This window comes from Hemiscyllium ocellatum, chromosome 14, assembly GCF_020745735.1.
Source record: "Hemiscyllium ocellatum isolate sHemOce1 chromosome 14, sHemOce1.pat.X.cur, whole genome shotgun sequence".
Taxonomy (NCBI): domain Eukaryota; kingdom Metazoa; phylum Chordata; class Chondrichthyes; order Orectolobiformes; family Hemiscylliidae; genus Hemiscyllium; species Hemiscyllium ocellatum.
This window is the reverse complement of record NC_083414.1, coordinates 9,907,424-9,928,665: the sequence shown is the minus strand read 5'-3', so window position 1 is coordinate 9,928,665 and position 21,242 is coordinate 9,907,424. Positions and strand designations below refer to the sequence as shown.

General features: G+C 51.4%; 20 non-coding genes across 20 annotated transcripts; all 20 read right to left on the bottom strand.

Annotated features, from left to right (window-relative positions):
• Positions 1-341: 341 nt before the first annotated feature.
• Positions 342-414, bottom strand: trnaf-gaa (transfer RNA phenylalanine (anticodon GAA)). The gene has a single exon. It is a non-coding gene; the product is annotated as a tRNA-Phe (tRNA).
• Positions 415-1,416: 1,002 nt separating this feature from the next.
• trnaf-gaa (transfer RNA phenylalanine (anticodon GAA)) lies at positions 1,417-1,489 on the bottom strand. Its single transcript has one exon. It is a non-coding gene; the product is annotated as a tRNA-Phe (tRNA).
• A 1,002-nt stretch (positions 1,490-2,491) lies between these two features.
• On the bottom strand, positions 2,492-2,564 carry trnaf-gaa (transfer RNA phenylalanine (anticodon GAA)). The gene has a single exon. It is a non-coding gene; the product is annotated as a tRNA-Phe (tRNA).
• A 991-nt stretch (positions 2,565-3,555) lies between these two features.
• trnaf-gaa (transfer RNA phenylalanine (anticodon GAA)) lies at positions 3,556-3,628 on the bottom strand. The gene has a single exon. It is a non-coding gene; the product is annotated as a tRNA-Phe (tRNA).
• Positions 3,629-4,630: 1,002 nt separating this feature from the next.
• On the bottom strand, positions 4,631-4,702 carry trnaf-gaa (transfer RNA phenylalanine (anticodon GAA)). The gene has a single exon. It is a non-coding gene; the product is annotated as a tRNA-Phe (tRNA).
• A 1,002-nt stretch (positions 4,703-5,704) lies between these two features.
• trnaf-gaa (transfer RNA phenylalanine (anticodon GAA)) lies at positions 5,705-5,777 on the bottom strand. Its single transcript has one exon. It is a non-coding gene; the product is annotated as a tRNA-Phe (tRNA).
• Positions 5,778-6,779: 1,002 nt separating this feature from the next.
• trnaf-gaa (transfer RNA phenylalanine (anticodon GAA)) lies at positions 6,780-6,852 on the bottom strand. The gene has a single exon. It is a non-coding gene; the product is annotated as a tRNA-Phe (tRNA).
• A 1,002-nt stretch (positions 6,853-7,854) lies between these two features.
• On the bottom strand, positions 7,855-7,927 carry trnaf-gaa (transfer RNA phenylalanine (anticodon GAA)). The gene has a single exon. It is a non-coding gene; the product is annotated as a tRNA-Phe (tRNA).
• Positions 7,928-8,929: 1,002 nt separating this feature from the next.
• trnaf-gaa (transfer RNA phenylalanine (anticodon GAA)) lies at positions 8,930-9,002 on the bottom strand. The gene has a single exon. It is a non-coding gene; the product is annotated as a tRNA-Phe (tRNA).
• Positions 9,003-10,004: 1,002 nt separating this feature from the next.
• On the bottom strand, positions 10,005-10,077 carry trnaf-gaa (transfer RNA phenylalanine (anticodon GAA)). Its single transcript has one exon. It is a non-coding gene; the product is annotated as a tRNA-Phe (tRNA).
• Positions 10,078-11,068: 991 nt separating this feature from the next.
• On the bottom strand, positions 11,069-11,141 carry trnaf-gaa (transfer RNA phenylalanine (anticodon GAA)). The gene has a single exon. It is a non-coding gene; the product is annotated as a tRNA-Phe (tRNA).
• Positions 11,142-12,132: 991 nt separating this feature from the next.
• trnaf-gaa (transfer RNA phenylalanine (anticodon GAA)) lies at positions 12,133-12,205 on the bottom strand. The gene has a single exon. It is a non-coding gene; the product is annotated as a tRNA-Phe (tRNA).
• Positions 12,206-13,207: 1,002 nt separating this feature from the next.
• On the bottom strand, positions 13,208-13,280 carry trnaf-gaa (transfer RNA phenylalanine (anticodon GAA)). The gene has a single exon. It is a non-coding gene; the product is annotated as a tRNA-Phe (tRNA).
• Positions 13,281-14,271: 991 nt separating this feature from the next.
• trnaf-gaa (transfer RNA phenylalanine (anticodon GAA)) lies at positions 14,272-14,344 on the bottom strand. The gene has a single exon. It is a non-coding gene; the product is annotated as a tRNA-Phe (tRNA).
• Positions 14,345-15,335: 991 nt separating this feature from the next.
• Positions 15,336-15,408, bottom strand: trnaf-gaa (transfer RNA phenylalanine (anticodon GAA)). The gene has a single exon. It is a non-coding gene; the product is annotated as a tRNA-Phe (tRNA).
• A 1,002-nt stretch (positions 15,409-16,410) lies between these two features.
• Positions 16,411-16,483, bottom strand: trnaf-gaa (transfer RNA phenylalanine (anticodon GAA)). Its single transcript has one exon. It is a non-coding gene; the product is annotated as a tRNA-Phe (tRNA).
• Positions 16,484-17,485: 1,002 nt separating this feature from the next.
• Positions 17,486-17,558, bottom strand: trnaf-gaa (transfer RNA phenylalanine (anticodon GAA)). The gene has a single exon. It is a non-coding gene; the product is annotated as a tRNA-Phe (tRNA).
• A 1,002-nt stretch (positions 17,559-18,560) lies between these two features.
• On the bottom strand, positions 18,561-18,633 carry trnaf-gaa (transfer RNA phenylalanine (anticodon GAA)). Its single transcript has one exon. It is a non-coding gene; the product is annotated as a tRNA-Phe (tRNA).
• A 1,002-nt stretch (positions 18,634-19,635) lies between these two features.
• On the bottom strand, positions 19,636-19,708 carry trnaf-gaa (transfer RNA phenylalanine (anticodon GAA)). Its single transcript has one exon. It is a non-coding gene; the product is annotated as a tRNA-Phe (tRNA).
• A 1,002-nt stretch (positions 19,709-20,710) lies between these two features.
• On the bottom strand, positions 20,711-20,783 carry trnaf-gaa (transfer RNA phenylalanine (anticodon GAA)). Its single transcript has one exon. It is a non-coding gene; the product is annotated as a tRNA-Phe (tRNA).
• Between the last annotated feature and the right edge of the window lie 459 nt (positions 20,784-21,242).

Below are 21,242 nucleotides of genomic sequence, written 5' to 3'. Positions count from 1 at the left end.
GGAGTGTTTGATAGAGAGAGTGCAAAGGCCACCGTGTACGCCTTGTGGACTCAAAGACTGTTTTGTGCGTTCGCAGATGTTGGTCAATGAACAGTAGGAGCAGGATTGAGGGTTTGTCGATTTGGTTATTTGACTGTTTTGGAATGCTCGCTACGCAGCCAATGAGAAGAAATGTGCCATGAGACAGGAAGCAAAAGGCACGGAATCGAATCGCTGCAGAAGGAGGGCAAGAGGCAGTCCGAACCACCCTTGCGCCAGCGAGGACCAGTGCAGAGATTCAGATTCACTCGTGCCCCCATCACATGCAAACAAGGGAGCGAGCACGCAAGCGACGCTGCTTGTGCCGAAACCCGGGATTGAACCAGGGACCTTTAGATCTTCAGTCTAACGCTCTCCCAACTGAGCTATTTCGGCAGCTGCAGCAGGCCGGCCACTTTGCTCGCTGCCACCCTGTTTTCTCGCCGGACTGTTGGCTTCAGCTGCTTCCTCTTGATGCCGTCTACATCTACACTGTCGTTCATTCCGCACAATCATTTCTGAAGTTGACAGCTTGGGTCTGGTCAACTCGCTCGTCAAATGCACAACGAGGAACTGGTCCCTCCAGTCCTCAACAACATGATGCCATCCGTCTGCAAATGGTCAGTGTCAGTCTAAGCTGCTTTGCAAGCAACCCGATGCACCGGAACAATTTGAACTAATCGCCTCTGCTCCAGCTTCAGTCCGCCCACTGTGAAAACCATCAGTTATTACTCTGCAGGCTTGAGGATTCCCAAGTTCTCCGCAACCATCTCCAAAGCGGCATGTAAGTCACTGCCTGTTTACACGACCGACGCTGTTTGTGATTACTTTTCCATCGTCATTCTGCACAATCATTTCTGAAGTGACCGCTTGTGTCGAAAACAAGGACAGTCGAAAGCGATTTCCTAAGGCGCACCTCTGCAACGCTCAAATCAACCTAAAGTCAGGCGGCCGTGCGCATGTCAGCGTCTCTCCAGCAACTTTTCCATTGCGATCAGGGATCACCAGCAGTTTTTGCAAGCTGGAACAGCTGGCCGTCAGCAAGCTTATGAACGAGGGAGTGTTTGATAGAGAGAGTGCAAAGGCCACCGTGTACGCCTTGTGGACTCAAAGACTGTTTTGTGCGTTCGCAGATGTTGGTCAATGAACAGTAGGAGCAGGATTGAGGGTTTGTCGATTTGGTTATTTGACTGTTTTGGAATGCTCGCTACGCAGCCAATGAGAAGAAATGTGCCATGAGACAGGAAGCAAAAGGCACGGAATCGAATCGCTGCAGAAGGAGGGCAAGAGGCAGTCCGAACCACCCTTGCGCCAGCAAGGACCAGCTCAGAGCTTCAGGTTCACTCGTGCCCCCATCACATGCAAACAAGGGACCGAGCACGCAAGCGACGCTGCTTGTGTCGAAACCCGGGATTGAACCAGGGACCTTTAGATCTTCAGTCTAATGCTCTCCCAACTGAGCTATTTCGGCAGCTGCAGCAGGCCTGCCACTTTGCTCGCTGCCACCCTGTTTTCGCGCCGGACTGTTGGCTTCAGCTGCTTCCTCTTGATGCCGTCTACATCTACACTGTCGTTCATTCCGCACAATCATTTCTGAAGTTGACAGCTTGGGTCTGGTCAACTCGCTCGTCAAATGCACAACGAGGAACTGGTCCCTCCAGTCCTCAACAACATGATGCCATCCGTCTGCAAATGGTCAGTGTCAGTCTAAGCTGCTTTGCAAGCAACCCGATGCACCGGAACAATTTGAACTAATCGCCTCTGCTCCAGCTTCAGTCCGCCCACTGTGAAAACCATCAGTTATTACTCTGCAGGCTTGAGGATTCCCAAGTTCTCCGCAACCATCTCCAAAGCGGCATGTAAGTCACTGCCTGTTTACACGACCGACGCTGTTTGTGATTACTTTTCCATCGTCATTCTGCACAATCATTTCTGAAGTGACCGCTTGTGTCGAAAACAAGGACAGTCGAAAGCGATTTCCTAAGGCGCACCTCTGCAACGCTCAAATCAACCTAAAGTCAGGCGGCCGTGCGCATGTCAGCGTCTCTCCAGCAACTTTTCCATTGCGATCAGGGATCACCAGCAGTTTTTGCAAGCTGGAACAGCTGGCCGTCAGCAAGCTTATGAACGAGGGAGTGTTTGATAGAGAGAGTGCAAAGGCCACCATGTACGCCTTGTGGACTCAAAGACTGTTTTGTGCGTTCGCAGATGTTGGTCAATGAACAGTAGGAGCAGGATTGAGGGTTTGTCGATTTGGTTATTTGACTGTTTTGGAATGCTCGCTACGCAGCCAATGAGAAGAAATGTGCCATGAGACAGGAAGCAAAAGGCACGGAATCGAATCGCTGCAGAAGGAGGGCAAGAGGCAGTCCGAACCACCCTTGCGCCAGCGAGGACCAGTGCAGAGATTCAGATTCACTCGTGCCCCCATCACATGCAAACAAGTGAGCGAGCACGCAAGCGACGCTGCTTGTGCCGAAACCCGGGATTGAACCAGGGACCTTTAGATCTTCAGTCTAACGCTCTCCCAACTGAGCTATTTCGGCAGCTGCAGCAGGCCTGCCACTTTGCTCGCTGCCACCCTGTTTTCTCGCCGGACTGTTGGCTTCAGCTGCTTCCTCTTGATGCCGTCTACATCTACACTGTCGTTCATTCCGCACAATCATTTCTGAAGTTGACAGCTTGGGTCTGGTCAACTCGCTCGTCAAATGCACAACGAGGAACTGGTCCCTCCAGTCCTCAACAACATGATGCCATCCGTCTGCAAATGGTCAGTGTCAGTCTAAGCTGCTTTGCAAGCAACCCGATGCACCGGAACAATTTGAACTAATCGCCTCTGCTCCAGCTTCAGTCCGCCCACTGTGAAAACCATCAGTTATTACTCTGCAGGCTTGAGGATTCCCAAGTTCTCCGCAACCATCTCCAAAGCGGCATGTAAGTCACTGCCTGTTTACACGACCGACGCTGTTTGTGATTACTTTTCCATCGTCATTCTGCACAATCATTTCTGAAGTGACCGCTTGTGTCGAAAACAAGGACAGTCGAAAGCGATTTCCTAAGGCGCACCTCTGCAACGCTCAAATCAACCTAAAGTCAGGCGGCCGTGCGCATGTCAGCGTCTCTCCAGCAACTTTTCCATTGCGATCAGGGATCACCAGCAGTTTTTGCAAGCTGGAACAGCTGGCCGTCAGCAAGCTTATGAACGAGGGAGTGTTTGATAGAGAGAGTGCAAAGGCCACCGTGTACGCCTTGTGGACTCAAAGACTGTTTTGTGCGTTCGCAGATGTTGGTCAATGAACAGTAGGAGCAGGATTGAGGGTTTGTCGATTTGGTTATTTGACTGTTTTGGAATGCTCGCTACGCAGCCAATGAGAAGAAATGTGCCATGAGACAGGAAGCAAAAGGCACGGAATCGAATCGCTGCAGAAGGCAGTCCGAACCACCCTTGCGCCAGCAAGGACCAGCTCAGAGCTTCAGGTTCACTCGTGCCCCCATCACATGCAAACAAGGGACCGAGCACGCAAGCGACGCTGCTTGTGTCGAAACCCGGGATTGAACCAGGGACCTTTAGATCTTCAGTCTAATGCTCTCCCAACTGAGCTATTTCGGCAGCTGCAGTAGGCCTGCCACTTTGCTCGCTGCCACCCTGTTTTCGCGCCGGACTGTTGGCTTCAGCTGCTTCCTCTTGATGCCGTCTACATCTACACTGTCGTTCATTCCGCACAATCATTTCTGAAGTTGACAGCTTGGGTCTGGTCAACTCGCTCGTCAAATGCACAACGAGGAACTGGTCCCTCCAGTCCTCAACAACATGATGCCATCCGTCTGCAAATGGTCAGTGTCAGTCTAAGCTGCTTTGCAAGCAACCCGATGCACCGGAACAATTTGAACTAATCGCCTCTGCTCCAGCTTCAGTCCGCCCACTGTGAAAACCATCAGTTATTACTCTGCAGGCTTGAGGATTCCCAAGTTCTCCGCAACCATCTCCAAAGCGGCATGTAAGTCACTGCCTGTTTACACGACCGACGCTGTTTGTGATTACTTTTCCATCGTCATTCTGCACAATCATTTCTGAAGTGACCGCTTGTGTCGAAAACAAGGACAGTCGAAAGCGATTTCCTAAGGCGCACCTCTGCAACGCTCAAATCAACCGAAAGTCAGGCGGCCGTGCGCATGTCAGCGTCTCTCCAGCAACTTTTCCATTGCGATCAGGGATCACCAGCAGTTTTTGCAAGCTGGAACAGCTGGCCGTCAGCAAGCTTATGAACGAGGGAGTGTTTGATAGAGAGAGTGCAAAGGCCACCATGTACGCCTTGTGGACTCAAAGACTGTTTTGTGCGTTCGCAGATGTTGGTCAATGAACAGTAGGAGCAGGATTGAGGGTTTGTCGATTTGGTTATTTGACTGTTTTGGAATGCTCGCTACGCAGCCAATGAGAAGAAATGTGCCATGAGACAGGAAGCAAAAGGCATGGAATCGAATCGCTGCAGAAGGAGGGCAAGAGGCAGTCCGAACCACCCTTGCGCCAGCAAGGACCAGCGCAGAGCTTCAGATTCACTCGTGCCCCCATCACATGCAAACAAGGGAGGGAGCACGCAAGCGACGCTGCTTGTGCCGAAACCCGGGATTGAACCAGGGACCTTAGATCTTCAGTCTAACGCTCTCCCAACTGAGCTATTTCGGCAGCTGCAGCAGGCCTGCCACTTTGCTCGCTGCCACCCTGTTTTCTCGCCGGACTGTTGGCTTCAGCTGCTTCCTCTTGATGCCGTCTACATCTACACTGTCGTTCATTCCGCACAATCATTTCTGAAGTTGACAGCTTGGGTCTGGTCAACTCGCTCGTCAAATGCACAACGAGGAACTGGTCCCTCCAGTCCTCAACAACATGATGCCATCCGTCTGCAAATGGTCAGTGTCAGTCTAAGCTGCTTTGCAAGCAACCCGATGCACCGGAACAATTTGAACTAATCGCCTCTGCTCCAGCTTCAGTCCGCCCACTGTGAAAACCATCAGTTATTACTCTGCAGGCTTGAGGATTCCCAAGTTCTCCGCAACCATCTCCAAAGCGGCATGTAAGTCACTGCCTGTTTACACGACCGACGCTGTTTGTGATTACTTTTCCATCGTCATTCTGCACAATCATTTCTGAAGTGACCGCTTGTGTCGAAAACAAGGACAGTCGAAAGCGATTTCCTAAGGCGCACCTCTGCAACGCTCAAATCAACCTAAAGTCAGGCGGCCGTGCGCATGTCAGCGTCTCTCCAGCAACTTTTCCATTGCGATCAGGGATCACCAGCAGTTTTTGCAAGCTGGAACAGCTGGCCGTCAGCAAGCTTATGAACGAGGGAGTGTTTGATAGAGAGAGTGCAAAGGCCACCGTGTACGCCTTGTGGACTCAAAGACTGTTTTGTGCGTTCGCAGATGTTGGTCAATGAACAGTAGGAGCAGGATTGAGGGTTTGTCGATTTGGTTATTTGACTGTTTTGGAATGCTCGCTACGCAGCCAATGAGAAGAAATGTGCCATGAGACAGGAAGCAAAAGGCACGGAATCGAATCGCTGCAGAAGGAGGGCAAGAGGCAGTCCGAACCACCCTTGCGCCAGCAAGGACCAGTGCAGAGCTTCAGATTCACTCGTGCCCCCATCACATGCAAACAAGGGAGCGAGCACGCAAGCGACGCTGCTTGTGCCGAAACCCGGGATTGAACCAGGGACCTTTAGATCTTCAGTCTAACGCTCTCCCAACTGAGCTATTTCGGCAGCTGCAGCAGGCCTGCCACTTTGCTCGCTGCCACCCTGTTTTCTCGCCGGACTGTTGGCTTCAGCTGCTTCCTCTTGATGCCGTCTACATCTACACTGTCGTTCATTCCGCACAATCATTTCTGAAGTTGACAGCTTGGGTCTGGTCAACTCGCTCGTCAAATGCACAACGAGGAACTGGTCCCTCCAGTCCTCAACAACATGATGCCATCCGTCTGCAAATGGTCAGTGTCAGTCTAAGCTGCTTTGCAAGCAACCCGATGCACCGGAACAATTTGAACTAATCGCCTCTGCTCCAGCTTCAGTCCGCCCACTGTGAAAACCATCAGTTATTACTCTGCAGGCTTGAGGATTCCCAAGTTCTCCGCAACCATCTCCAAAGCGGCATGTAAGTCACTGCCTGTTAACACGACCGACGCTGTTTGTGATTACTTTTCCATCGTCATTCTGCACAATCATTTCTGAAGTGACCGCTTGTGTCGAAAACAAGGACAGTCGAAAGCGATTTCCTAAGGCGCACCTCTGCAACGCTCAAATCAACCTAAAGTCAGGCGGCCGTGCGCATGTCAGCGTCTCTCCAGCAACTTTTCCATTGCGATCAGGGATCACCAGCAGTTTTTGCAAGCTGGAACAGCTGGCCGTCAGCAAGCTTATGAACGAGGGAGTGTTTGATAGAGAGAGTGCAAAGGCCACCATGTACGCCTTGTGGACTCAAAGACTGTTTTGTGCGTTCGCAGATGTTGGTCAATGAACAGTAGGAGCAGGATTGAGGGTTTGTCGATTTGGTTATTTGACTGTTTTGGAATGCTCGCTACGCAGCCAATGAGAAGAAATGTGCCATGAGACAGGAAGCAAAAGGCACGGAATCGAATCGCTGCAGAAGGAGGGCAAGAGGCAGTCCGAACCACCCTTGCGCCAGCAAGGACCAGCGCAGAGCTTCAGATTCACTCGTGCCCCCATCACATGCAAACAAGGGAGCGAGCACGCAAGCGACGCTGCTTGTGCCGAAACCCGGGATTGAACCAGGGACCTTTAGATCTTCAGTCTAACGCTCTCCCAACTGAGCTATTTCGGCAGCTGCAGCAGGGCTGCCACTTTGCTCGCTGCCACCCTGTTTTCTCGCCGGACTGTTGGCTTCAGCTGCTTCCTCTTGATGCCGTCTACATCTACACTGTCGTTCATTCCGCACAATCATTTCTGAAGTTGACAGCTTGGGTCTGGTCAACTCGCTCGTCAAATGCACAACGAGGAACTGGTCCCTCCAGTCCTCAACAACATGATGCCATCCGTCTGCAAATGGTCAGTGTCAGTCTAAGCTGCTTTGCAAGCAACCCGATGCACCGGAACAATTTGAACTAATCGCCTCTGCTCCAGCTTCAGTCCGCCCACTGTGAAAACCATCAGTTATTACTCTGCAGGCTTGAGGATTCCCAAGTTCTCCGCAACCATCTCCAAAGCGGCATGTAAGTCACTGCCTGTTTACACGACCGACGCTGTTTGTGATTACTTTTCCATCGTCATTCTGCACAATCATTTCTGAAGTGACCGCTTGTGTCGAAAACAAGGACAGTCGAAAGCGATTTCCTAAGGCGCACCTCTGCAACGCTCAAATCAACCTAAAGTCAGGCGGCCGTGCGCATGTCAGCGTCTCTCCAGCAACTTTTCCATTGCGATCAGGGATCACCAGCAGTTTTTGCAAGCTGGAACAGCTGGCCGTCAGCAAGCTTATGAACGAGGGAGTGTTTGATAGAGAGAGTGCAAAGGCCACCATGTACGCCTTGTGGACTCAAAGACTGTTTTGTGCGTTCGCAGATGTTGGTCAATGAACAGTAGGAGCAGGATTGAGGGTTTGTCGATTTGGTTATTTGACTGTTTTGGAATGCTCGCTACGCAGCCAATGAGAAGAAATGTGCCATGAGACAGGAAGCAAAAGGCACGGAATCGAATCGCTGCAGAAGGAGGGCAAGAGGCAGTCCGAACCACCCTTGCGCCAGCAAGGACCAGCGCAGAGCTTCAGATTCACTCGTGCCCCCATCACATGCAAACAAGGGAGCGAGCACGCAAGCGACGCTGCTTGTGCCGAAACCCGGGATTGAACCAGGGACCTTTAGATCTTCAGTCTAACGCTCTCCCAACTGAGCTATTTCGGCAGCTGCAGCAGGCCTGCCACTTTGCTCGCTGCCACCCTGTTTTCTCGCCGGACTGTTGGCTTCAGCTGCTTCCTCTTGATGCCGTCTACATCTACACTGTCGTTCATTCCGCACAATCATTTCTGAAGTTGACAGCTTGGGTCTGGTCAACTCGCTCGTCAAATGCACAACGAGGAACTGGTCCCTCCAGTCCTCAACAACATGATGCCATCCGTCTGCAAATGGTCAGTGTCAGTCTAAGCTGCTTTGCAAGCAACCCGATGCACCGGAACAATTTGAACTAATCGCCTCTGCTCCAGCTTCAGTCCGCCCACTGTGAAAACCATCAGTTATTACTCTGCAGGCTTGAGGATTCCCAAGTTCTCCGCAACCATCTCCAAAGCGGCATGTAAGTCACTGCCTGTTTACACGACCGACGCTGTTTGTGATTACTTTTCCATCGTCATTCTGCACAATCATTTCTGAAGTGACCGCTTGTGTCGAAAACAAGGACAGTCGAAAGCGATTTCCTAAGGCGCACCTCTGCAACGCTCAAATCAACCTAAAGTCAGGCGGCCGTGCGCATGTCAGCGTCTCTCCAGCAACTTTTCCATTGCGATCAGGGATCACCAGCAGTTTTTGCAAGCTGGAACAGCTGGCCGTCAGCAAGCTTATGAACGAGGGAGTGTTTGATAGAGAGAGTGCAAAGGCCACCATGTACGCCTTGTGGACTCAAAGACTGTTTTGTGCGTTCGCAGATGTTGGTCAATGAACAGTAGGAGCAGGATTGAGGGTTTGTCGATTTGGTTATTTGACTGTTTTGGAATGCTCGCTACGCAGCCAATGAGAAGAAATGTGCCATGAGACAGGAAGCAAAAGGCACGGAATCGAATCGCTGCAGAAGGAGGGCAAGAGGCAGTCCGAACCACCCTTGCGCCAGCAAGGACCAGCGCAGAGCTTCAGATTCACTCGTGCCCCCATCACATGCAAACAAGGGAGCGAGCACGCAAGCGACGCTGCTTGTGCCGAAACCCGGGATTGAACCAGGGACCTTTAGATCTTCAGTCTAACGCTCTCCCAACTGAGCTATTTCGGCAGCTGCAGCAGGCCTGCCACTTTGCTCGCTGCCACCCTGTTTTCTCGCCGGACTGTTGGCTTCAGCTGCTTCCTCTTGATGCCGTCTACATCTACACTGTCGTTCATTCCGCACAATCATTTCTGAAGTTGACAGCTTGGGTCTGGTCAACTCGCTCGTCAAATGCACAACGAGGAACTGGTCCCTCCAGTCCTCAACAACATGATGCCATCCGTCTGCAAATGGTCAGTGTCAGTCTAAGCTGCTTTGCAAGCAACCCGATGCACCGGAACAATTTGAACTAATCGCCTCTGCTCCAGCTTCAGTCCGCCCACTGTGAAAACCATCAGTTATTACTCTGCAGGCTTGAGGATTCCCAAGTTCTCCGCAACCATCTCCAAAGCGGCATGTAAGTCACTGCCTGTTTACACGACCGACGCTGTTTGTGATTACTTTTCCATCGTCATTCTGCACAATCATTTCTGAAGTGACCGCTTGTGTCGAAAACAAGGACAGTCGAAAGCGATTTCCTAAGGCGCACCTCTGCAACGCTCAAATCAACCTAAAGTCAGGCGGCCGTGCGCATGTCAGCGTCTCTCCAGCAACTTTTCCATTGCGATCAGGGATCACCAGCAGTTTTTGCAAGCTGGAACAGCTGGCCGTCAGCAAGCTTATGAACGAGGGAGTGTTTGATAGAGAGAGTGCAAAGGCCACCATGTACGCCTTGTGGACTCAAAGACTGTTTTGTGCGTTCGCAGATGTTGGTCAATGAACAGTAGGAGCAGGATTGAGGGTTTGTCGATTTGGTTATTTGACTGTTTTGGAATGCTCGCTACGCAGCCAATGAGAAGAAATGTGCCATGAGACAGGAAGCAAAAGGCATGGAATCGAATCGCTGCAGAAGGAGGGCAAGAGGCAGTCCGAACCACCCTTGCGCCAGCAAGGACCAGCGCAGAGCTTCAGATTCACTCGTGCCCCCATCACATGCAAACAAGGGAGCGAGCACGCAAGTGACGCTGCTTGTGCCGAAACCCGGGATTGAACCAGGGACCTTTAGATCTTCAGTCTAACGCTCTCCCAACTGAGCTATTTCGGCAGCTGCAGCAGGCCTGCCACTTTGCTCGCTGCCACCCTGTTTTCTCGCCGGACTGTTGGCTTCAGCTGCTTCCTCTTGATGCCGTCTACATCTACACTGTCGTTCATTCCGCACAATCATTTCTGAAGTTGACAGCTTGGGTCTGGTCAACTCGCTCGTCAAATGCACAACGAGGAACTGGTCCCTCCAGTCCTCAACAACATGATGCCATCCGTCTGCAAATGGTCAGTGTCAGTCTAAGCTGCTTTGCAAGCAACCCGATGCACCGGAACAATTTGAACTAATCGCCTCTGCTCCAGCTTCAGTCCGCCCACTGTGAAAACCATCAGTTATTACTCTGCAGGCTTGAGGATTCCCAAGTTCTCCGCAACCATCTCCAAAGCGGCATGTAAGTCACTGCCTGTTTACACGACCGACGCTGTTTGTGATTACTTTTCCATCGTCATTCTGCACAATCATTTCTGAAGTGACCGCTTGTGTCGAAAACAAGGACAGTCGAAAGCGATTTCCTAAGGCGCACCTCTGCAACGCTCAAATCAACCTAAAGTCAGGCGGCCGTGCGCATGTCAGCGTCTCTCCAGCAACTTTTCCATTGCGATCAGGGATCACCAGCAGTTTTTGCAAGCTGGAACAGCTGGCCGTCAGCAAGCTTATGAACGAGGGAGTGTTTGATAGAGAGAGTGCAAAGGCCACCATGTACGCCTTGTGGACTCAAAGACTGTTTTGTGCGTTCGCAGATGTTGGTCAATGAACAGTAGGAGCAGGATTGAGGGTTTGTCGATTTGGTTATTTGACTGTTTTGGAATGCTCGCTACGCAGCCAATGAGAAGAAATGTGCCATGAGACAGGAAGCAAAAGGCATGGAATCGAATCGCTGCAGAAGGCAGTCCGAACCACCCTTGCGCCAGCAAGGACCAGCACAGAGCTTCAGATTCACTCGTGCCCCCATCACATGCAAACAAGGGAGCGAGCACGCAAGCGACGCTGCTTGTGCCGAAACCCGGGATTGAACCAGGGACCTTTAGATCTTCAGTCTAACGCTCTCCCAACTGAGCTATTTCGGCAGCTGCAGCAGGCCTGCCACTTTGCTCGCTGCCACCCTGTTTTCTCGCCGGACTGTTGGCTTCAGCTGCTTCCTCTTGATGCCGTCTACATCTACACTGTCGTTCATTCCGCACAATCATTTCTGAAGTTGACAGCTTGGGTCTGGTCAACTCGCTCGTCAAATGCACAACGAGGAACTGGTCCCTCCAGTCCTCAACAACATGATGCCATCCGTCTGCAAATGGTCAGTGTCAGTCTAAGCTGCTTTGCAAGCAACCCGATGCACCGGAACAATTTGAACTAATCGCCTCTGCTCCAGCTTCAGTCCGCCCACTGTGAAAACCATCAGTTATTACTCTGCAGGCTTGAGGATTCCCAAGTTCTCCGCAACCATCTCCAAAGCGGCATGTAAGTCACTGCCTGTTTACACGACCGACGCTGTTTGTGATTACTTTTCCATCGTCATTCTGCACAATCATTTCTGAAGTGACCGCTTGTGTCGAAAACAAGGACAGTCGAAAGCGATTTCCTAAGGCGCACCTCTGCAACGCTCAAATCAACCTAAAGTCAGGCGGCCGTGCGCATGTCAGCGTCTCTCCAGCAACTTTTCCATTGCGATCAGGGATCACCAGCAGTTTTTGCAAGCTGGAACAGCTGGCCGTCAGCAAGCTTATGAACGAGGGAGTGTTTGATAGAGAGAGTGCAAAGGCCACCATGTACGCCTTGTGGACTCAAAGACTGTTTTGTGCGTTCGCAGATGTTGGTCAATGAACAGTAGGAGCAGGATTGAGGGTTTGTCGATTTGGTTATTTGACTGTTTTGGAATGCTCGCTACGCAGCCAATGAGAAGAAATGTGCCATGAGACAGGAAGCAAAAGGCATGGAATCGAATCGCTGCAGAAGGCAGTCCGAACCACCCTTGCGCCAGCAAGGACCAGCGCAGAGCTTCAGATTCACTCGTGCCCCCATCACATGCAAACAAGGGAGCGAGCACGCAAGCGACGCTGCTTGTGCCGAAACCCGGGATTGAACCAGGGACCTTTAGATCTTCAGTCTAACGCTCTCCCAACTGAGCTATTTCGGCAGCTGCAGCAGGCCTGCCACTTTGCTCGCTGCCACCCTGTTTTCTCGCCGGACTGTTGGCTTCAGCTGCTTCCTCTTGATGCCGTCTACATCTACACTGTCGTTCATTCCGCACAATCATTTCTGAAGTTGACAGCTTGGGTCTGGTCAACTCGCTCGTCAAATGCACAACGAGGAACTGGTCCCTCCAGTCCTCAACAACATGATGCCATCCGTCTGCAAATGGTCAGTGTCAGTCTAAGCTGCTTTGCAAGCAACCCGATGCACCGGAACAATTTGAACTAATCGCCTCTGCTCCAGCTTCAGTCCGCCCACTGTGAAAACCATCAGTTATTACTCTGCAGGCTTGAGGATTCCCAAGTTCTCCGCAACCATCTCCAAAGCGGCATGTAAGTCACTGCCTGTTTACACGACCGACGCTGTTTGTGATTACTTTTCCATCGTCATTCTGCACAATCATTTCTGAAGTGACCGCTTGTGTCGAAAACAAGGACAGTCGAAAGCGATTTCCTAAGGCGCACCTCTGCAACGCTCAAATCAACCTAAAGTCAGGCGGCCGTGCGCATGTCAGCGTCTCTCCAGCAACTTTTCCATTGCGATCAGGGATCACCAGCAGTTTTTGCAAGCTGGAACAGCTGGCCGTCAGCAAGCTTATGAACGAGGGAGTGTTTGATAGAGAGAGTGCAAAGGCCACCATGTACGCCTTGTGGACTCAAAGACTGTTTTGTGCGTTCGCAGATGTTGGTCAATGAACAGTAGGAGCAGGATTGAGGGTTTGTCGATTTGGTTATTTGACTGTTTTGGAATGCTCGCTACGCAGCCAATGAGAAGAAATGTGCCATGAGACAGGAAGCAAAAGGCATGGAATCGAATCGCTGCAGAAGGAGGGCAAGAGGCAGTCCGAACCACCCTTGTGCCAGCAAGGACCAGCGCAGAGCTTCAGATTCACTCGTGCCCCCATCACATGCAAACAAGGGAGCGAGCACGCAAGCGACGCTGCTTGTGCCGAAACCCGGGATTGAACCAGGGACCTTTAGATCTTCAGTCTAACGCTCTCCCAACTGAGCTATTTCGGCAGCTGCAGCAGGCCTGCCACTTTGCTCGCTGCCACCCTGTTTTCTCGCCGGACTGTTGGCTTCAGCTGCTTCCTCTTGATGCCGTCTACATCTACACTGTCGTTCATTCCGCACAATCATTTCTGAAGTTGACAGCTTGGGTCTGGTCAACTCGCTCGTCAAATGCACAACGAGGAACTGGTCCCTCCAGTCCTCAACAACATGATGCCATCCGTCTGCAAATGGTCAGTGTCAGTCTAAGCTGCTTTGCAAGCAACCCGATGCACCGGAACAATTTGAACTAATCGCCTCTGCTCCAGCTTCAGTCCGCCCACTGTGAAAACCATCAGTTATTACTCTGCAGGCTTGAGGATTCCCAAGTTCTCCGCAACCATCTCCAAAGCGGCATGTAAGTCACTGCCTGTTTACACGACCGACGCTGTTTGTGATTACTTTTCCATCGTCATTCTGCACAATCATTTCTGAAGTGACCGCTTGTGTCGAAAACAAGGACAGTCGAAAGCGATTTCCTAAGGCGCACCTCTGCAACGCTCAAATCAACCTAAAGTCAGGCGGCCGTGCGCATGTCAGCGTCTCTCCAGCAACTTTTCCATTGCGATCAGGGATCACCAGCAGTTTTTGCAAGCTGGAACAGCTGGCCGTCAGCAAGCTTATGAACGAGGGAGTGTTTGATAGAGAGAGTGCAAAGGCCACCATGTACGCCTTGTGGACTCAAAGACTGTTTTGTGCGTTCGCAGATGTTGGTCAATGAACAGTAGGAGCAGGATTGAGGGTTTGTCGATTTGGTTATTTGACTGTTTTGGAATGCTCGCTACGCAGCCAATGAGAAGAAATGTGCCATGAGACAGGAAGCAAAAGGCACGGAATCGAATCGCTGCAGAAGGCAGTCCGAACCACCCTTGCGCCAGCAAGGACCAGCGCAGAGCTTCAGATTCACTCGTGCCCCCATCACATGCAAACAAGGGAGCGAGCACGCAAGCGACGCTGCTTGTGCCGAAACCCGGGATTGAACCAGGGACCTTTAGATCTTCAGTCTAACGCTCTCCCAACTGAGCTATTTCGGCAGCTGCAGCAGGCCTGCCACTTTGCTCGCTGCCACCCTGTTTTCTCGCCGGACTGTTGGCTTCAGCTGCTTCCTCTTGATGCCGTCTACATCTACACTGTCGTTCATTCCGCACAATCATTTCTGAAGTTGACAGCTTGGGTCTGGTCAACTCGCTCGTCAAATGCACAACGAGGAACTGGTCCCTCCAGTCCTCAACAACATGATGCCATCCGTCTGCAAATGGTCAGTGTCAGTCTAAGCTGCTTTGCAAGCAACCCGATGCACCGGAACAATTTGAACTAATCGCCTCTGCTCCAGCTTCAGTCCGCCCACTGTGAAAACCATCAGTTATTACTCTGCAGGCTTGAGGATTCCCAAGTTCTCCGCAACCATCTCCAAAGCGGCATGTAAGTCACTGCCTGTTTACACGACCGACGCTGTTTGTGATTACTTTTCCATCGTCATTCTGCACAATCATTTCTGAAGTGACCGCTTGTGTCGAAAACAAGGACAGTCGAAAGCGATTTCCTAAGGCGCACCTCTGCAACGCTCAAATCAACCTAAAGTCAGGCGGCCGTGCGCATGTCAGCGTCTCTCCAGCAACTTTTCCATTGCGATCAGGGATCACCAGCAGTTTTTGCAAGCTGGAACAGCTGGCCGTCAGCAAGCTTATGAACGAGGGAGTGTTTGATAGAGAGAGTGCAAAGGCCACCATGTACGCCTTGTGGACTCAAAGACTGTTTTGTGCGTTCGCAGATGTTGGTCAATGAACAGTAGGAGCAGGATTGAGGGTTTGTCGATTTGGTTATTTGACTGTTTTGGAATGCTCGCTACGCAGCCAATGAGAAGAAATGTGCCATGAGACAGGAAGCAAAAGGCATGGAATCGAATCGCTGCAGAAGGCAGTCCGAACCACCCTTGCGCCAGCAAGGACCAGCGCAGAGCTTCAGATTCACTCGTGCCCCCATCACATGCAAACAAGGGAGCGAGCACGCAAGCGACGCTGCTTGTGCCGAAACCCGGGATTGAACCAGGGACCTTTAGATCTTCAGTCTAACGCTCTCCCAACTGAGCTATTTCGGCAGCTGCAGCAGGCCTGCCACTTTGCTCGCTGCCACCCTGTTTTCTCGCCGGACTGTTGGCTTCAGCTGCTTCCTCTTGATGCCGTCTACATCTACACTGTCGTTCATTCCGCACAATCATTTCTGAAGTTGACAGCTTGGGTCTGGTCAACTCGCTCGTCAAATGCACAACGAGGAACTGGTCCCTCCAGTCCTCAACAACATGATGCCATCCGTCTGCAAATGGTCAGTGTCAGTCTAAGCTGCTTTGCAAGCAACCCGATGCACCGGAACAATTTGAACTAATCGCCTCTGCTCCAGCTTCAGTCCGCCCACTGTGAAAACCATCAGTTATTACTCTGCAGGCTTGAGGATTCCCAAGTTCTCCGCAACCATCTCCAAAGCGGCATGTAAGTCACTGCCTGTTTACACGACCGACGCTGTTTGTGATTACTTTTCCATCGTCATTCTGCACAATCATTTCTGAAGTGACCGCTTGTGTCGAAAACAAGGACAGTCGAAAGCGATTTCCTAAGGCGCACCTCTGCAACGCTCAAATCAACCTAAAGTCAGGCGGCCGTGCGCATGTCAGCGTCTCTCCAGCAACTTTTCCATTGCGATCAGGGATCACCAGCAGTTTTTGCAAGCTGGAACAGCTGGCCGTCAGCAAGCTTATGAACGAGGGAGTGTTTGATAGAGAGAGTGCAAAGGCCACCATGTACGCCTTGTGGACTCAAAGACTGTTTTGTGCGTTCGCAGATGTTGGTCAATGAACAGTAGGAGCAGGATTGAGGGTTTGTCGATTTGGTTATTTGACTGTTTTGGAATGCTCGCTACGCAGCCAATGAGAAGAAATGTGCCATGAGACAGGAAGCAAAAGGCATGGAATCGAATCGCTGCAGAAGGAGGGCAAGAGGCAGTCCGAACCACCCTTGTGCCAGCAAGGACCAGCGCAGAGCTTCAGATTCACTCGTGCCCCCATCACATGCAAACAAGGGAGCGAGCACGCAAGCGACGCTGCTTGTGCCGAAACCCGGGATTGAACCAGGGACCTTTAGATCTTCAGTCTAACGCTCTCCCAACTGAGCTATTTCGGCAGCTGCAGCAGGCCTGCCACTTTGCTCGCTGCCACCCTGTTTTCTCGCCGGACTGTTGGCTTCAGCTGCTTCCTCTTGATGCCGTCTACATCTACACTGTCGTTCATTCCGCACAATCATTTCTGAAGTTGACAGCTTGGGTCTGGTCAACTCGCTCGTCAAATGCACAACGAGGAACTGGTCCCTCCAGTCCTCAACAACATGATGCCATCCGTCTGCAAATGGTCAGTGTCAGTCTAAGCTGCTTTGCAAGCAACCCGATGCACCGGAACAATTTGAACTAATCGCCTCTGCTCCAGCTTCAGTCCGCCCACTGTGAAAACCATCAGTTATTACTCTGCAGGCTTGAGGATTCCCAAGTTCTCCGCAACCATCTCCAAAGCGGCATGTAAGTCACTGCCTGTTTACACGACCGACGCTGTTTGTGATTACTTTTCCATCGTCATTCTGCACAATCATTTCTGAAGTGACCGCTTGTGTCGAAAACAAGGACAGTCGAAAGCGATTTCCTAAGGCGCACCTCTGCAACGCTCAAATCAACCTAAAGTCAGGCGGCCGTGCGCATGTCAGCGTCTCTCCAGCAACTTTTCCATTGCGATCAGGGATCACCAGCAGTTTTTGCAAGCTGGAACAGCTGGCCGTCAGCAAGCTTATGAACGAGGGAGTGTTTGATAGAGAGAGTGCAAAGGCCACCATGTACGCCTTGTGGACTCAAAGACTGTTTTGTGCGTTCGCAGATGTTGGTCAATGAACAGTAGGAGCAGGATTGAGGGTTTGTCGATTTGGTTATTTGACTGTTTTGGAATGCTCGCTACGCAGCCAATGAGAAGAAATGTGCCATGAGACAGGAAGCAAAAGGCATGGAATCGAATCGCTGCAGAAGGAGGGCAAGAGGCAGTCCGAACCACCCTTGCGCCAGCAAGGACCAGCGCAGAGCTTCAGATTCACTCGTGCCCCCATCACATGCAAACAAGGGAGCGAGCACGCAAGCGACGCTGCTTGTGCCGAAACCCGGGATTGAACCAGGGACCTTTAGATCTTCAGTCTAACGCTCTCCCAACTGAGCTATTTCGGCAGCTGCAGCAGGCCTGCCACTTTGCTCGCTGCCACCCTGTTTTCTCGCCGGACTGTTGGCTTCAGCTGCTTCCTCTTGATGCCGTCTACATCTACACTGTCGTTCATTCCGCACAATCATTTCTGAAGTTGACAGCTTGGGTCTGGTCAACTCGCTCGTCAAATGCACAACGAGGAACTGGTCCCTCCAGTCCTCAACAACATGATGCCATCCGTCTGCAAATGGTCAGTGTCAGTCTAAGCTGCTTTGCAAGCAACCCGATGCACCGGAACAATTTGAACTAATCGCCTCTGCTCCAGCTTCAGTCCGCCCACTGTGAAAACCATCAGTTATTACTCTGCAGGCTTGAGGATTCCCAAGTTCTCCGCAACCATCTCCAAAGCGGCATGTAAGTCACTGCCTGTTTACACGACCGACGCTGTTTGTGATTACTTTTCCATCGTCATTCTGCACAATCATTTCTGAAGTGACCGCTTGTGTCGAAAACAAGGACAGTCGAAAGCGATTTCCTAAGGCGCACCTCTGCAACGCTCAAATCAACCTAAAGTCAGGCGGCCGTGCGCATGTCAGCGTCTCTCCAGCAACTTTTCCATTGCGATCAGGGATCACCAGCAGTTTTTGCAAGCTGGAACAGCTGGCCGTCAGCAAGCTTATGAACGAGGGAGTGTTTGATAGAGAGAGTGCAAAGGCCACCATGTACGCCTTGTGGACTCAAAGACTGTTTTGTGCGTTCGCAGATGTTGGTCAATGAACAGTAGGAGCAGGATTGAGGGTTTGTCGATTTGGTTATTTGACTGTTTTGGAATGCTCGCTACGCAGCCAATGAGAAGAAATGTGCCATGAGACAGGAAGCAAAAGGCATGGAATCGAATCGCTGCAGAAGGAGGGCAAGAGGCAGTCCGAACCACCCTTGCGCCAGCAAGGACCAGCGCAGAGCTTCAGATTCACTCGTGCCCCCATCACATGCAAACAAGGGAGCGAGCACGCAAGCGACGCTGCTTGTGCCGAAACCCGGGATTGAACCAGGGACCTTTAGATCTTCAGTCTAACGCTCTCCCAACTGAGCTATTTCGGCAGCTGCAGCAGGCCTGCCACTTTGCTCGCTGCCACCCTGTTTTCTCGCCGGACTGTTGGCTTCAGCTGCTTCCTCTTGATGCCGTCTACATCTACACTGTCGTTCATTCCGCACAATCATTTCTGAAGTTGACAGCTTGGGTCTGGTCAACTCGCTCGTCAAATGCACAACGAGGAACTGGTCCCTCCAGTCCTCAACAACATGATGCCATCCGTCTGCAAATGGTCAGTGTCAGTCTAAGCTGCTTTGCAAGCAACCCGATGCACCGGAACAATTTGAACTAATCGCCTCTGCTCCAGCTTCAGTCCGCCCACTGTGAAAACCATCAGTTATTACTCTGCAGGCTTGAGGATTCCCAAGTTCTCCGCAACCATCTCCAAAGCGGCATGTAAGTCACTGCCTGTTTACACGACCGACGCTGTTTGTGATTACTTTTCCATCGTCATTCTGCACAATCATTTCTGAAGTGACCGCTTGTGTCGAAAACAAGGACAGTCGAAAGCGATTTCCTAAGGCGCACCTCTGCAACGCTCAAATCAACCTAAAGTCAGGCGGCCGTGCGCATGTCAGCGTCTCTCCAGCAACTTTTCCATTGCGATCAGGGATCACCAGCAGTTTTTGCAAGCTGGAACAGCTGGCCGTCAGCAAGCTTATGAACGAGGGAGTGTTTGATAGAGAGAGTGCAAAGGCCACCATGTACGCCTTGTGGACTCAAAGACTGTTTTGTGCGTTCGCAGATGTTGGTCAATGAACAGTAGGAGCAGGATTGAGGGTTTGTCGATTTGGTTATTTGACTGTTTTGGAATGCTCGCTACGCAGCCAATGAGAAGAAATGTGCCATGAGACAGGAAGCAAAAGGCATGGAATCGAATCGCTGCAGAAGGAGGGCAAGAGGCAGTCCGAACCACCCTTGCGCCAGCAAGGACCAGTGCAGAGCTTCAGATTCACTCGTGCCCCCATCACATGCAAACAAGGGAGCGAGCACGCAAGCGACGCTGCTTGTGCCGAAACCCGGGATTGAACCAGGGACCTTTAGATCTTCAGTCTAACGCTCTCCCAACTGAGCTATTTCGGCAGCTGCAGCAGGCCTGCCACTTTGCTCGCTGCCACCCTGTTTTCTCGCCGGACTGTTGGCTTCAGCTGCTTCCTCTTGATGCCGTCTACATCTACACTGTCGTTCATTCCGCACAATCATTTCTGAAGTTGACAGCTTGGGTCTGGTCAACTCGCTCGTCAAATGCACAACGAGGAACTGGTCCCTCCAGTCCTCAACAACATGATGCCATCCGTCTGCAAATGGTCAGTGTCAGTCTAAGCTGCTTTGCAAGCAACCCGATGCACCGGAACAATTTGAACTAATCGCCTCTGCTCCAGCTTCAGTCCGCCCACTGTGAAAACCATCAGTTATTACTCTGCAGGCTTGAGGATTCCCAAGTTCTCCGCAACCATCTCCAAAGCGGCATGTAAGTCACTGCCTGTTTACACGACCGACGCTGTTTGTGATTACTTTTCCATCGTCATTCTGCACAATCATTTCTGAAGTGACCGCTTGTGTCGAAAACAAGGACAGTCGAAAGCGATTTCCTAAGGCGCACCTCTGCAACGCTCAAATCAACCTAAAGTCAGGCGGCCGTGCGCATGTCAGCGTCTCTCCAGCAACTTTTCCATTGCGATCAGGGATCACCAGCAGTTTTTGCAAGCTGGAACAGCTGGCCGTCAGCAAGCTTATGAACGAGGGAGTGTTTGATAGAGAGAGTGCAAAGGCCACCATGTACGCCTTGTGGACTCAAAGACTGTTTTGTGCGTTCGCAGATGTTGGTCAATGAACAGTAGGAGCAGGATTGAGGGTTTGTCGATTTGGTTATTTGACTGTTTTGGAATGCTCGCTACGCAGCCAATGAGAAGAAATGTGCCATGAGACAGGAAGCAAAAGGCATGGAATCGAATCGCTGCAGAAGGAGGGCAAGAGGCAGTCCGAACCACCCTTGCGGCAGCAAGGACCAGTGCAGAGCTTCAGATTCACTCGTGCCCCCATCACATGCAAACAAGGGAGCGAGCACGCAAGCGACGCTGCTTGTGCCGAAACCCGGGATTGAACCAGGGACCTTTAGATCTTCAGTCTAACGCTCTCCCAACTGAGCTATTTCGGCAGCTGCAGCAGGCCTGCCACTTTGCTCGCTGCCACCCTGTTTTCTCGCCGGACTGTTGGCTTCAGCTGCTTCCTCTTGATGCCGTCTACATCTACACTGTCGTTCATTCCGCACAATCATTTCTGAAGTTGACAGCTTGGGTCTGGTCAACTCGCTCGTCAAATGCACAACGAGGAACTGGTCCCTCCAGTCCTCAACAACATGATGCCATCCGTCTGCAAATGGTCAGTGTCAGTCTAAGCTGCTTTGCAAGCAACCCGATGCACCGGAACAATTTGAACTAATCGCCTCTGCTCCAGCTTCAGTCCGCCCACTGTGAAAACCATCAGTTATTACTCTGCAGGCTTGAGGATTCCCAAGTTCTCCGCAACCATCTCCAAAGCGGCATGTAAGTCACTGCCTGTTTACACGACCGACGCTGTTTGTGATTACTTTTCCATCGTCATTCTGCACAATCAT